The sequence below is a fragment of the Mytilus edulis genome, chromosome 7 (genome assembly GCF_963676685.1).
Source record: "Mytilus edulis chromosome 7, xbMytEdul2.2, whole genome shotgun sequence".
Lineage (NCBI taxonomy): Eukaryota > Metazoa > Mollusca > Bivalvia > Mytilida > Mytilidae > Mytilus > Mytilus edulis.
In genome coordinates this window covers 34,924,683-34,941,044 of record NC_092350.1, presented here as the reverse complement: position 1 = coordinate 34,941,044, position 16,362 = coordinate 34,924,683, and the positions used below count along the sequence as shown (strand labels likewise).

Here is a 16,362-nt window from a genome sequence, read left to right as displayed (position 1 = left end):
ATTAATTATGGCGCATTAAAGATCGATTAATGCCCTTGCTGATAATTTTTACAAACCATATGCCGTGATGAAGTTCAGTTATGATACTGTTCAATCTAAGTATATGGATAGTTGTAAAACGAAAGATGTCTTTAACAAGAAAAAAACCGAACAAAAAAAAAACGTTGCAAGATTGCAATTATCCTTAGCATAAAAAATGGTAAACATTAATAAATTCATTTAATTTAATTTAACTGCATATATAAGTTCTAAAAGTAAAATTGAATAGCATTTTCAGACGTATAATGGATGTGTTCATTTCCAATAAATTCATAATATTTTAAAGTTATTTGAAACACTTGGGTATTTTCTACCAAACAACATAGATGTTCTTCGGTTAAATGTAAACAACCAATAATGTAATAATCATATCAACGAAAAACATATTTTACTGATTTCTCGGTTTACGGACATGTCAGAACTTTATTCAATAAAGGCAACAGTGGTATACCGCTGTTCAAAACTCATAACAAAATCTGGGTAACAAACTAAAACTGAGGGAAACGCATTAAATATAAGAGGAGAACAACGAAACAACATTAAAATGTAACACACAGAAACGGACTAAGCCTTAGATAAAATCCTATGAGAATAACAAATATAAAATCAAAACTAAATACATGAATTTGGGATAGATAAGTACCGTGACACGCCTTACAGTAATGTAAATTCACACTCAAAAATAAGAGAAAACAAACGACACAACGGAAACACAACGTCAAAATGTAACACACACAGAAACGAACTTTCATATAACAATGGAAATATTCCTGACTTGGTCCAGGACATTTTTAAAGAAAAAAAATGGTAGGTTGAACCTGGTTTTGTGGCATGCCAAATCTCCCTCTTTTATGGCTATGTGAAATATAACATTAAAATGACAACATTACAGGACTACAATATTAATAAATAGGAGAACACAACTGACAAAGAAATACACGCATAATAGCTAACAAAAGGCAACAAGTTTAAAATTTTAATACGCCAGAAGTGCATTTTGTCCACACAAGGCTTACTAGTGACGCCCAGATACAAAAGTTTGAAAGCCGAAACAAGTATAAAGTTGAACAGCATCGAGGACCAAAAGTTCAAAAAAGTTATGCCAAAAACGGCCAGGGTTTTCTGTTAGGTAAAACTTATAATTCTATTTGCCAACCAGGAAAATTATTTAAGGGCGAATTCATCGCAATGCAAACGTTGATAACATAAAACCTAGCTAAACAATATACTTATAAGACAATAATAGTTCATTAAAATACTTATAATAATTTGATATTAACCAAATTTAATGTGAATGAGCCTTATTAACTATTTTTTTTCTTTTTTGTTGTTTCTTTGTTGTTGCAATCGATGTTTTGGCATTACTAGTTTTGTAATTCTGTAATTGAAGGGATCCTTTTTGATTTTCGATTATTTTACGGTTATCTGAGAAAAAAACATATCGTACAAAACCTTTAACCACCACACACACTGTTCTGTATGGAAGACTATTGAAATTTATTGCCACCTAGTTTTTAGACATAAAATAGTCATGTATAAAGGGAGGCAACTCTTGATATTTATCTTTTTTCCATAGGAAAACATCATTTTCAAAGAATAAAAATGTCACAAGTGAACGTAGTAATGAAAATTAAAAAAAATCCCATTTTTTTACGATACTTTTCCAAAACGTTTAATCTATGTTTGCGTGTGTGTAAACATTTCAAGCATAATGGTTTAATAGTAAAGGCATTTCAACTCTAAACTACTAATTTTAGAGACAACGCTTAACTCGATACTACTAGTATGTATTAATACCCTTTCATTGACTTCAAATATAACTTACTTCAAATATAACTTTCTCTATCTTATATTTAGCCAATTTTACAACTGTGTGTTCATATTGAAGGATACAGATAAATCAACTGATTTTGGAAAACGATTTCTTTGATCCGTAACTTTATATTTTCGCACCAACTTCTCATTTATATGACAATCTTTAGTTTCCTATGTTCCTAGGTCACATTCATGAAAGGGAAGGGGATTATAGTTACGACGTAAGGAACATATCCGATATCATTTGTGAAACGGTTATTCCATAACGGTCAACCAACTCGTGATGGCGTCCGTAAAATTTAAAAGGGATGATTTCAACTTCACCATTTGGAACTTTTGGTTTAATAGCTTCCTTGTGAGAATCAACCCTCTATCAAGAAAATCATGATAGGAAATGCAACCACGGGAATATCGTATCAATTTGGAGATATATACCCCGTATGCAGGTGTTGCTGGAATGTTGCTACTTAGAAATGGAAAGTTCACAATTGGAAAACTGAAATAATCTCTTTTGTCGTAAAGTTTTGTTTTCAACCGACCCTCATTGTCAATTTCTAGATATTAGTCAAGATATGAGGCCGACTTAACTGTATCTGTAGTATCCTTTATCTCTAGCTCGATGGGATAGATGCGTTCCACATAGTCACCAAATTTTGAATTATTTAGTGAAAGAACATCATCTATATAGCGGAAAGTAGAGTTAACGGATATTGCTAACTTCTTATCTTTCTTCCTAAGAAGTTCCTGCATGAAGTTAGCCTCATAATAATAAAGAAACAAGTCGGCAAGTAGAGGGGCACAGTTTGTTCCCATTGGAATGCCGACAGTCTGTTGAAAAACACGTCCTCCGAACGTAACAAATATGTTGTCAATCAAGAAATCAAGCATCTTGATAATATCAGTTTCAGAGAAATTTTTGTTTGAATCAGAGTGGTCCTTTACAAAGTAGGATTTATCTCTCCCTAACACAAGCAACTTGTATCTACGTTGGCCATTCTTTTTTATGAAGCAAAGCAATGCCAACTCTTTCAATTTTTCTCTTAGTTTGGAATGTGGAATACTTGTGTTAAGATTAGAAAAGTCAAATGTTTTAATACTGTTACAAGATGAAAGAGAGTTAGATTGTATGTACTCTAAAAGATCTTTGTAATTTTTAAGTATCCACAACTGATTCACGCCCCCTCTAGAATAGGCAATAACTTTGAAGCCCGTCTTTGATTGCTGATAAAATAGATGTTAATAATTTATAAAGAGATTTCGTGGAGCACTTGGAAGACCTAGCAATATACCGTTGTTTGTAAGGACACTTGTGTAGTTTAGGTATTTAATACAGTGATGGAAGATCCAGTTCTTCATTTTTGGTTGAAATTCCAAAGGAACACAGAACAGACCTATGATTATCCAGAATGTCCTCTGTGGTAAGTGTCGTGAGGGTATATGTTGAGTTTCCAAGTGAATTGTCAATACCTAATTCGTTTATCAAGCAGTTTATTTAATGAGTTTTACACACAAAAACGATGTTGTTTTGGGCTTTATCTGCGGGGACAACAACATATTTGTCATGTAACGTTTCCGATTTTGGTTCTGTTGTTAGGGATTTAGTTGTGACGTTATGACGTCATATTCAATGTAAACAAAGAAACACTGTCATTAGGTTACGTCTTTTTTTTTTTTATAACAAACAATTTTTAAAAATGAATTTTTATTGAGTCTCTTTCTTAGACTGATAAATAGACATTTTATTCAAAGTCTCATGCAAACAAGACCGCAAACGGAAGTAGATTTCTGCGCAGATCCGGAAATTCAAAAACGCGACATTCCGGATCCGACATATTTTTGAACGATTTTGAGGTCATTAGTATAATAAAAAAAAATTTGGGAAATTTTCCCGATTTTTAAAACTTTTTTTATTGAATTTTGTTCTGCAATAGAGGACTTCGTCCCCATATTATATTTGGTTATTGGAATTTCAGGCAGGCAGGCAAGCTTGGATGATCTTATTAAAGAGAAGGAAGGTACCAAACGGTTAACCAAAAATACCAAATTTATCCCAACTTGTATAAACCAAATATCTGCTTGTGTTCCTCAGTAGTAATACATTAAGTAGGAATTAGGTGAACAAGGTCATTTAGGCATTTATTTCTCGTCGTACACTTCACGAGTGTACATATTTCTTAATCCCAGTGTACCCATGTACCTGTATATGTATTTATTTCTAAATAACAATGATTTTCGAGAAAAACAAGATCGTTCCGATATTTCGGATGAGCAATTAAAAACGCCTCATTCAAAAAATGTTTGACAAAAATGTGCGGAATGGGAAAATAACTGTATATAAATCAGACGAAAAACATTCAGAAAGACAAATACAATGCAGGTGTGTAGTATTGACAAACAAATATGGCGACTTTGTAATAAAACGAATCTATTCGTTCAAAGATCTCTATACATATACTTTGTCTGTATTCAGATAACTACAAGCCACGTGCTACAATCCACGTTGAATACAGAAGGCAATCCAGCAAATACATTGTAGCTGTTGGGAGGCCTTTGAGTTCATAGCCTTTCTTTGTTGTTCCTCGCTCGTCAATAGGAATATAAATGGGAGAACACATTGATCTAGGAAAACGAAATTGCATCTTGTATTAATCAGCCTTACAAAAATGTATAACGTGCATATGTTCACTCATAAGTAAATGAGGAACCTTCTACTCAGCTAACTAGATATCTGAATTATTCTTGTTCTGTTTAAACAAAACGGACAGATAAATAAATTCATATCCTTTTAGATAAGTTCATATGAACTAATCTTACACAGTATGAGTACAATACTTTTCAGAATGGCTAGTTTACATTTCCTTTGAAAAGCGTGAAAGTTAGAAAGAATATTATCATACCAAATAACTTAAGTTATTGATATTACCCTATTCACTCACTCATATATAAAACAAAAAAACTATTGTTACAATAGTATGTTTAATTTAAATTGACATAGTTGTTTTTCTAGTTCGATCAACCAAGGAATTTGTTTGTTTTCCAAAAATGAAAATAAAGATATTATCTGTTTCTTAATTAGACCAATCATAAGGATATGATCAATACAGTAGTAATATATATATATATATATAAAAAAAAGAAGATTGCGGGCCTGAGTAAACTACGGGACAACGTCAGTAGTTGATACATCAAAAGGTAAAGCTTAATTTATTTAATAAATACGTTATCTTTGCCTCTCTTTTTAAACACGTAAAATACTCTTCAAATCTTTATTCAATTTGAATGGTAAGACAAGACGTAGTAAGCAATTTTTGAAATCGAATATAAAAGATCAAAAAGAAAACCGTTCATCAAGGTATACAAACCATGTATTTTTGATCATTCTGAAATTCGTCGAAGACACCAATTTATGCAGTATTTTGAAAAAAGTTGCTTTTGTGAATATAAATAACATCATAATGACATACTATAAGAAAAAACTCTTCAAAGAATGACAAAGATACCAAGCTCATATTTTAAAACGCAAGACGCGCCTTAATCACAAAAGAGCCACCAGTGACGCTCGAATAACAAAAAGAAAAAACAACCTATATACGCTCCAACTGATAAGTTTTATGTAGACGTTTTTACACTTGTATGCAAATTTGTCTGCTATTACGTAAAATCACACAATTTTCCGTAAATTTGACATCACAACGTCAGACGGTTATTCGGAGCAGATCTACATGTAATGTCATTCAAAAACACAATTAAGATAAATACCCAAAGTGTAAATTCGTTGATCAGGGCTAATTTCTCTGTTGATACATTTAGAAATGTCTAAGAAAATAACTTTGAGGTCCAATCCCTCAAACGAAGTTGCCCGAAAGAGGCAAATAGGTGTAGGTTCCCTTTGTCCATACGGACAACAGGTATAGAGGTAGTGATACTCTTTTGGGTTTGAGTATTACTGAGGATGGTAAATAAAGATATCGCTTTGGGCGCACCAAATTTATAGGTTTTATTTTCAATTTATTAATCATCATGTGGTCGAGTGAGGTATCTACCTTAAAAATACTACTAAAGTATCACTATTCAATAAAATTAACTGCAAATAATAGCAATCTGTTATTTTTAAACAGCGTGCATCTTAAGTTATTAATGGAAGAGAGGATTTTACTTTAATAAATGAGATGGAATGTTCCAAAAGATTTACGGAAATCACCAAATCGAAACATAAACAAAAATGTGCAACACGAACCTCACTACTTTTAGAGGTGATGCCACCTGCTGAAGGAGGGTAGGCATGGTGCAAATCAACTATCACCACACACAAATCCTTTTGGGTTGGATGATTAATGTTGTCTCGTCTTTATATGAAATATAACATATGTGTCATTTGGCGTTAAGTTAACAACAATACCGTACAGATGGTTATTTAAGCGGTTGTTAGATTTTGCAATTGCGGGGCAACATAGTATACGAAAATATTTAAGCGATTCTTATTTTGGCGGATTCTTAAATCCCAATTGAATATGTTGGCAGAATCTGAATATTGCAGTTAAAAGTAGTAAAAAGTGGCAGGCACGTGTTTAATATGGTTAAATGATTATTGTATGTAGTACATGACGTCTTATGTATTGACAATATTGTGCAACAGTTAACCAACAGAATATCGGTACTGACTTATTTGTTACAGGTGTACAAACGTCTCGTAAATAGTTATCAAAGGTACTTGGATTAAAATTTAGTACGCCAGACGCGCGTTTCGTCTGCATAACCGCATCAGTGACAATTATATCAAAATGTTTATAAAGCCAAACAAGTACAACGTTGAAGAGCATTGAGGATCCAAAATTCAAAAAAGTTGTGCCAAATATGGCTAAGGTAATCAATTCCTGGGATAAGAAAATCCTTAGTTTGTTGAAAAATTCAAATAACACTTGCCATACAGTGTTTCCATAAATTATATAATACCTTTTGACAGTTGTGTTGTTTAAACTATTATAAACTGTTATTGACCTCTCGACCAAAAAAAACCCGCTTTAGTTATTAGAAAGTACCGAAAGTACGCATATCTTGTCTTTCATCCTCCAAATTAAGCGAAAATACACCCCGCGAAAATTAACAGGTATACGGTAATTCAATCAATTAATTTGCGGTGTTGACAAATTTTCTACGCATTGACTTAAATGGTCATGCAGATGCATAGGTGTTGTTGACGGACTGTCCTTAATTACATAATAACCTTTTGCTTTCAATCATTCTATAAAAATGACAAACAACCATTATTTTAAGAAAAATCCTAGGTAATACTGATATATAAAATGTGTATTCCTATTGAGGTTGTTTGCTGTAAATTTCATAATACACTACGAATGATAAACTGGTTACTTATATTTTGAAATGTATTACCAGCTATACAGACGCTTAGAATAGAATGATTTCTATCGCATATTTAAAAGTCATGTGGTTAATTGACTTAATCTTTTTAAATCGTAATAATAAATGCCCCCTGTAGTTAATAGAAAGTAAGATAACACAAATACTGAATACCGAGGAAAATTCCAAACGGAAAGTCCCTTGGCAAATGGCAAAGTCAAAAGATTGTGATTAACTTCCTTGTTCATTGTGTTTAATAAGTCAAAGTAAAACTTGTTTTTCAAATCATCGATGTGACCTTCTTTCTTTGTCTGTGCATTGTTTTGCATAGACCAGAACGGTTCTTTATTAAAAAAAAAAAGAAATTAGGCTAACAAAATACACTGATATAATCATATTCGATTGATTACCTTTCTTACCTTCTGTGCATTATAACTACAGATATGTTACAGAATTGAAATCGGATACGTATACAAGTATTCAAACATGTACGATACAATTGAAAAAGGTAATTTGTATTCTGACTTGATGACTTTATCAATGTTTTGATTAAATCAAAAAGTGGTATTGTTGGCATGTACGCTAGGTTTCAACTGTATGCTTTATTTTTATACAAAACATTGAGGTACTGAAGAAAGATTAAAGATTTAAACCAGAACAAAATGTAACTGCGAGATTTGGGTGTATCTTTCCATTTTCCAGTGCTTTCTAACTACTTAAAAATTATAAAACTTGTTTATATAAAATATCTGCCACTTTTCTGTATGATTTTAGAGACCAATTTAATTTTTGCTTTTTAACGAAAAAAAAAATAATCCTCTTAAAGGGGCACTACATGTACATAATGTATCTACGAGATATAAAAAAAAATGTGTTTTTCCAAATCATTCATGGTAGTGAATAGTATAATAAAAATTTGTTTTTATTGAAATATAAATTAAATCATAGAAAATGATAAGATCATGGCACACACTTTAAAACGAACGACAATATCCCTGACCAAAACAGCCTCGGGTTGCGGGAGTGAGATGCAATTTTCTCTCGTGTTCAATAATAACAAGATTTTCAGAAATAGTTATTTTATCATTTGTCATTTTTTTTAAATCCTGAACTGTTAACGTCTTTAAGTATAAAAGAAGTTGTTTTTGTATTATTTTTGCTTTGCATGAACTGATTTTGTGTTTTGGATGTAATCACCATATCCTCTGTTATTCTATCATATAAAAGTAAAATGTATTACTACTACTAGTAACCCAACTATTCATAAATGACTTAAGCGCAAAGACATAAACAACAACAAGTCAACGTGATCATTGAAATATTTTTTTTCTGTTTTACTCATATTAAATGTCTGTTCTTTTTATCTTAATTTTCAGTGTGAAAACTATCGAGAAAAACTAGAAGGAAAAAAATGCAAGACAATAGAGTAAGTGTGTAAATGAATGAAACCTTTTTTTGTTCACATGTTTTGCCTACACGAAATCAAATTATTTTGTCGTCGTGTTCGAACAGCGGTATACCACTGTTGACTTTATTTTTTTTAGCTAAGGGTGTTTGTTATTGCCTTTATTTGGCATGTGCCAACGTGTCTCTCATTGTTGTTTTGAGTTAAAAAAACAAATAGTCAAAGAGAATGTAGTTTATAAACTATGAGTTCTGTACATATGCCACATGACAAGCAGAACAACATGGTCGATAATGGAATATTCTGATTTTTTAAAAATTAAGTCGAATATCAGCATGACAGAAAAAAATACCTATCTAAATTACAGTGTTCGAATTCCTGATCTACAATTCTGCCTTCTGTGCGTAATACACAATCGGTACTTCTTGATAGTTGTTGTCCTTAAAAGACTTCTTTTCCAAGTTCTTACGTCTTTTTAGTGCTTTGATACTGAAATTCTTAACAAATAGTGAAAAGCTGTAAACAGCTAAAATCATCAACAAACTGCGATCTCCAATCTACCTTTATGTTATAAAAAAAGTCAATGAATTCTGTATTGAGTATTTCTCCTTTAATGACAGTTTTAATTTTTTTTTTGCTATTTTGGCTAGAAACATGAAAACTATAAAAGTTAGACAGGGAAACTGTTACTGTTACAATACGATAGCCAGCAATCCGTGTTTTTTTCTTAGGAGATACTTAGTGGTCCCTACTGTTAATTCCCCATTTTATAAAGGGACAATCGTATATGTGTGAAATCGTTTCCACTTTACACACATATACACGAAATTTTAAAATCTAAATGTTGTACACACTTCCTGAATGGTAGAAATGAAAAGGAGTAAAAAAAAACAACAACAAACAATTAGCATTTTGAACAATAAATAAATAAAACGAATTCAGAATTAGACTCTTAAACCAAACCGTCGCACAGTCACACCTAAAACAAGAAACACAAGCTGTATAAACCGAATTCCAATCGCTCATGGCCTGAAGATCGTTTTGTGATGTGAAAGTACAATGAATGTGGTAAATTTACATATGTTAACCCTTCATAAAGATGGCAGACTATAGAGTTCTAAGCAAACACATGACAACATTGTTATTATCTTGGTGTCTGAAGAAACAAGAACTTTTTATAAAATACGAATACATCAATAAGAACATTACATTCATATGACTAGAATGTATCATAACGAGTTATTTGACAGTTATGGAATATATGATTCACAGATGACAACAGATATGTTACAATTGTTGTTAACACAATCGAATCCTGTTTTTCTAGAAGAAAATAAAACTAGTTCTAAGTATCATTGGCAGTTTGTTTTCGACTTTTGAATTGTATCATGTTGAATGCCCCTTTAGTATCCTCTCTCTTCAGTTGAAATACAAATGATTTGAACAGTGTGTATCAATAAGAAGAAACAAACAAAAGAACATTCCTATCATTTTCTAGAATCTAACCTGTGTTCATTTACTAGGTACACGTAACACCAACAAATGTTGTAGTTCAGACTAGAGAATATGACAAAAGACCATTTGATTGGAAAGTTCCGGCATTTTGTGTTTATTGCTGCTGTTGCTGGCCTCTTGGAGTTATTGCTATGGTTTATGCAAACGATGTAAGTATTTTGTCAGTTATAGAAATAGGTTATTATAAACAGTTTTAGTACATTTTTGTACTCCGGCACTGACATGATTTATAAAAGACATTTTTAATTGTCCGATTATAATTTTATAAATTATTAGAAACTAAGGTTTCAACTCTCTCAGGTAGAATTGCACTTTGGTTATAATATTGTCAGGCCCTTTTTGGACGAATAGCTCTTTAACTGTTTCGGTCCTTATACCAGTAAAAAAGAAAACGTGGGACATTTCGAAACTTTTGATTTCATAAATTACCATGGAGTCATACAGCGCATTTGTTAGATTTCTACTTCCGTAATAAGTAACCGATGTGACAAAATGAAACTACTAAATACTGAAATTCGATATTTCTCGATATTTGATTGATTGGAAAATCATACCACCAACACAATCGAAAAGTCTTTTTGGAGTTAACGTTTAAGTTCGTTTGGGATTACTTGGAAGTTCGATTGTGACATTGTGACGCTATCTTGTTGATAACTACGGCGACCAAGTACGACGGTATTAACAATGAAGATGGAGTACTTCACTGGGGTAAAGCTGATGACCGTAACTGCATTCACGGTCATCCCAAGATGTCGGATGAAAAATTAGGTCACTTTCTGTATTGTCTGTTAAAGTGTTTCTATATCATTTTGCTTTACAAATCATACATTGAAACGATGTAAATTTATAAAAGAATCACTCGGAAATCACTAATTACTTCTGAGAAATGTGCATGAAACGGGAAATTCGATTTGAAAAAATCGCCAAGATGACCGTAAATCACAATCGAGATGACCGTAACAGAATCAGCGATTCATAACAAGGCTGACCGTAACTGCTATTAAGATGACCGTAATTTGTAAATGATGACCGTAACTTTTAAAGGATGACCCTAAATTCTAAGAAATATCCGTAATTATATAACTATCTTTTTCTATCAAATGATTGCCAAAAGACATGCAAATGAACAGGAAGGGAAAACATGCCACAAAAGCGCGATAAAATGACACCTTACAAGCATAATAAAAAAAATGGGGTGCACAGCCTTCAACTGCTCGACAAAAGATTTTTGTTTGTTTCTGGGATTCCTTTTAATGACATATAATAAATAAACATTTTTAAAAATGCCAAAAAATTGCATGTACACCCATTGATATTATATCGTCTTTCATTTTGTCGTGCAAATAAAATAAAAGAAATATTTTGAAAATATCATTCGAATAAACTAGTGAAGGTGAGCTCCAGCAAAGTAGATCCTTAAAATAGTATTGTACGAAAAGCGTATCACAAGGCGGAACGTTGTCAATTTGTATATATACGGAAATGTTATTCATACAGTCAGGATTCTACTTCTTCAAAATTATCTCCCCATTACGCCAGTTCATGCTCACAATCGTAGAAACGGAAGCCATTGTAGGGATGACGCTCTGCCAATTTTGCTCTTGATAACTGATAAATGTATCCACATAGCACCATTACGATCGATCGTTATATGTCAGTTATATTTTAAAAGACAAATGTATCTACTAGCTAATGAGCATTAGTTAATGATCTTGTCTGCATTGATTCAACTTAAAAATATTGTCTGTTCGGATGTCAGATGGAATTTTTGAAAATTCTTAAGCATTTAAAAAAATTCTAATTAAATATTTCGTGGAAGGGCAGACTAAACATTTTCAGTGGTTGAAGATTATAAACCCTAGTTATCACACACAAGAAAATCATATTTTTTCGAAGATATCCATTTTCATCACCCAAATTAAAAGACTGTCGTCAAGTACTTTTTGAAAAAATAGCTATTCGAACACACCTACTCTGTTGCTGTGATTCATTAGATAGGTATCTCACTTGACCCATACATTTCATCTTTTCGTACTGTCATTTTTTTACGTTATAAAGTCAACCTGTAGCTTTGATATATAATAATGATAGAATCTGAAGCGAGATGCTATATAAAATTATCTTGCTTTGTACGTTTTAAAGACAAAATATACACCCCAAACATGCCCTAACATAAAAAGGTGCACTCGATTTTTCTCTTTTCGATACAATCGTTACCTGTTTTGCGGAATTTTTTTCTTGATTCACATAATGGAAGGGCAGACACGAAAATTTCCGAACTAAAAGATTGATTTGTTCTCCGTCCGTGATAAAAAAAAAAATCGGAGGTTATGCATTTTCTACATCCAACTTTAGATACTATATATAAAAAAGAAGATGTGGTATTATTGTCAATGAGACAACTATCTAGAAAAGACCAAAATGACACAAACATTAACAACTATAGATAACCGTAAGGCCTTCAACAATGAGCAAAGCCCATACCGCATAGTCATCTATAAAAGTCCCCGATAAGAACCATGTCGTCGACTTGATATCTTATTGTTTTGCATTACTATGTAATAGATACATTGAAAACTTATGCAAATGGTGTTTTTAAAATAAGAAAATTGTCGTTTTATTTGTTTCTATTAACTTTTTAAAATTTTGTTACTATATCAAACATTACAGTTAACATTTATCGCTTTCTCGATAAACACAGAGCTTCGATTCTTTTGTTCTATTTCAAAAGTGTTTCCGCCTGCATATATCAAGACAAATTAAGATTTTAATCTGCTTCCTCTGGAACCATACACATGGGCTCGATTACCAAATATTCGTATGTATTATTAATGTTTTTAATGCTCCATTTGTTTTTCTGGTCTGTGCGTACGTTCGTCCGTTCGTCTCTTTGTTTGTCCGTTTGTCCAGCCACAAGTTAAATAAAATTGAAACTTAGTACACATTTTCCCTATGGTATGATCTCTTTAATTCTAAAGCCAAATTACAGTTTTATCCCATTTTCATAGTCCACTAAACATAGAAAATGATAGTGTAGATGAGGCATCCGTGTACCAGGGACACATTCATGTTTCTTCAAATTTTCGTCGTATCGCTGTCAATTTGTTTGTGTGTCGATATCAATAAATATTTCATTGTTTACGAGAAATATGCAATTTACTATCATTGTTATAAATCCTAAATATGGCCAATTATATTATAGTTCAAAACAAGAGGCTGTCACAACGACAGCAAACCGGATTTATTAATATTTATTTGTGTCCTGGCAATATCACAAGAACCATTACTGATGAATGGTGAAAGTGAAAGTCGTCAATATCAAATTTGACCTCCATTTTGTCATCAGTATCAACATCTTAAAATTTGAAAAGCTTAGATAGAATGGTTCATGAGTAAATGCATTAACGTGAATGGAAACACCATTTCACAATCTTTCAAGAACCATAACTCCTGAACGGTAAAAGTCAAAATCGTCAATATTGAACTTGACCTCTAATTTGCCATCAGTAACAACATATAAAAATTTCAAAAGCTTTGGTTGAATGGTTCATGAGAAAATGCACTGACACGACTGGAAACACCATTTTTCAATCTTTCAAGAACCATAACTCCTGAACGGTAAAAGTAAAAATCGTCATTATTGAACTTGACCTCTAATTTGCCATCAGTAACAACATATAAAAATCTCAAAAGCTTTGGTTGAATGGTTCATGAGAAAATGCACGGACACGACTGGAAACACAATTTTTTCAATCTTTCAAGAACCATAACTCCTGAACGGTAAAAGTCAAAATCGTCATTATTGAACTTGACCTCCATTTTGTCATCAGTAAAAACATATTAAAATTTGGGAAGCTTAGGTAGAACATTTCATGCGTAAATGCACGGACACGACTGGAAACTCCATTTTTCAATCTTTCAAGAACCATAACTCCTGAACGGTAAAAGTCAAAATCGCCATTATTGAACTTGACCTTCATTTAGTAACAACATATTATAATTTTTAAAGGTTTGGTTGAACGGTTCATGAGTTAATGCACGGACAACATTTTATTGACGCCCGCCCGCCCGACCGACCGCCCGCCCGCCGTACATCCCCAAATCAATAACCGACATTTTTGTCACAAAAATCCGGTTAAAAAGAAATTGATGAAACATATTTATATCCGCTAACCGAGCCCTTATTGAGATCGACAAACTCAACAAAAAAGCTTTGAATACAATACGGATATTTCTTAGAATTGATGGTCATCCTATAAAAGTTACGGTCGTCCTATATAAATTACAGTCAGTCTTTACAAATTACGGTCATCCTTTACAAGTTACGGTCATCTTTTTACCAATCACGGTCATCCTTGTTTTATGTTACGGTCATCTTGAAAATATTTTGATTATGATTTACGGTCATCTTAACGATTTTTTCAAATCGAATTTCCCGTTTCATGCACATTTCTCGGAAGTAATTAGTGATTTTCGAGTGATTCTTTTATAAATTTACATCATTTCAATGTATGATTTGTAAAGAAAATGATATAGAAACACTTTAACAGACAATACAGAAACTGACCTAATTTTTCATCCGACATCTTGGGATGACCGTGAATGCAGTAACGGTCATCAGCTTTACCCCAGTGGAGTACTTACAGTAGCCAGATTTTCGGCATATTTAGTATTTGTATCTATTATATTAGTATTGAAAATCTTATCATCAACACTTCTGTCAAATTGGTAAACTACATGTAAACATTCAGATCCTATACTCAACATTATTAGGGTCAAACGTCTTTATATTCTTGCACCATATGACACTTATATGTCGATTATAAAGTTTTGGTTGTCAGAAAGGAAAGGCTTTCCGGCACTAAGTGGTCGTCAGTATTTTTGAGTAAATTAAATATCTGTACTGAAACTTCAAAAGGTCAAGAATATTTAATTGAGCTATAATATTTTGGCCACGAGCATCACTGAAGAGACATGTTTTGTCGAAATGCGCATCTAGTGCAACAAAATTAGTACCGTTGATTTTATTGTAACTGTGCTTCTGCCAGAACTAAAGACGGATATAACTATCTTGATCTACAGTTGTGATTCGAGAGGGAACACAACGTTTCCTGTCATTGTGGTACCACATCTAAAGGTCTTAAATTTTGAAATTTGTTCCTTTTATTTTATATTGTCTTCTAATTGACACTGTAACTGTCTGGTCTTAAGACTTTTTGTTTTGCAGAGTACTATAGAAATATGAGTTCAGATGTTTTTAGAAAAAATCATACAACCTGTGTATAACCTGCTTTTGATTCCCGTATCCCTGACAAAATATATGCTCGTGCACATCGTACCAATAAGTGTATATTCACTTTAAAAGGTTATTCTTACCAAGTTTAAATCATGCTTGCTAAGTTAATACAACCATTTATAACATTTAAAGTTATATTTTCAAAGCTTTACATTTACATCATAAGTTTTTTGAGAGGGAAAATTAAGAAAAACGTTATTAAAGATGACTTAGTAAGTAAAGCTTCTTTTTTAGGTACCTAGGCACATATGTCTGTGATGGTTTAAAAAAAAAACATTTTGTATGCTGAAGTAGAATATATATGCTTTGTTTTGTAACACAGAACAATTACATGTGTAAAGTTTAATTATTCAAACATAATATCCTTTTTTTTATTTCTCCTTTAAGGCGAATACAGCAGCTGACCATGGTGACTTTGAACATGCTCACAAAAGCGCAACCATTGCAGGAGTTCTGACCGTTGCAGGTTTTCTCTGTGGTGTTGGTGCTATTGTTGCAATAGTTGTGATTGTCTATACTATAATGATATAATAAGATGTAATTTGGAACATATTAACTATATTTCGTGATAGATTTTGTGAAGGAATTCAATATTTGTTGTACAACAATTCAATAAATATTACTTTAAAAAAAAACCTACAGAATTATCAGAGTGAGATATTTTTTACAATATATTGATAGATATGGACCTCCATTTTGAGATATTTGATTTAAAAAAAATGACGGATACAGGCTGACTCGGGTTTTACCTTATATATAGCATTTGCATTATTCGGTTCTCAAGTCTTCAGTAAATTATCAATAATCAGCTTTAAATTATTGCAAATGACCTTGTATGATCTATAGAAGTCTTTGGTGAAAAAAAAGCGGGTGATATGGGTCAAAATGATTTACCCTGTATCGTATGAAAAGACCAAAATGAGTCTCAATATCT

The 16,362-nt window shown here is 32.3% G+C and overlaps 1 long non-coding RNA gene across 1 annotated transcript; it reads left to right on the top strand.

Moving 5' to 3' along the window:
- The first annotated feature begins 4,937 nt into the window (after window positions 1–4,937).
- LOC139482861 (uncharacterized) lies at window positions 4,938–16,006 on the top strand. Its single transcript, XR_011654984.1, has 4 exons — window positions 4,938–5,046; window positions 8,589–8,638; window positions 10,141–10,281; window positions 15,816–16,006. It is a non-coding gene; the product is annotated as an uncharacterized lncRNA (long non-coding RNA).
- The last annotated feature ends 356 nt before the right edge of the window (window positions 16,007–16,362 follow it).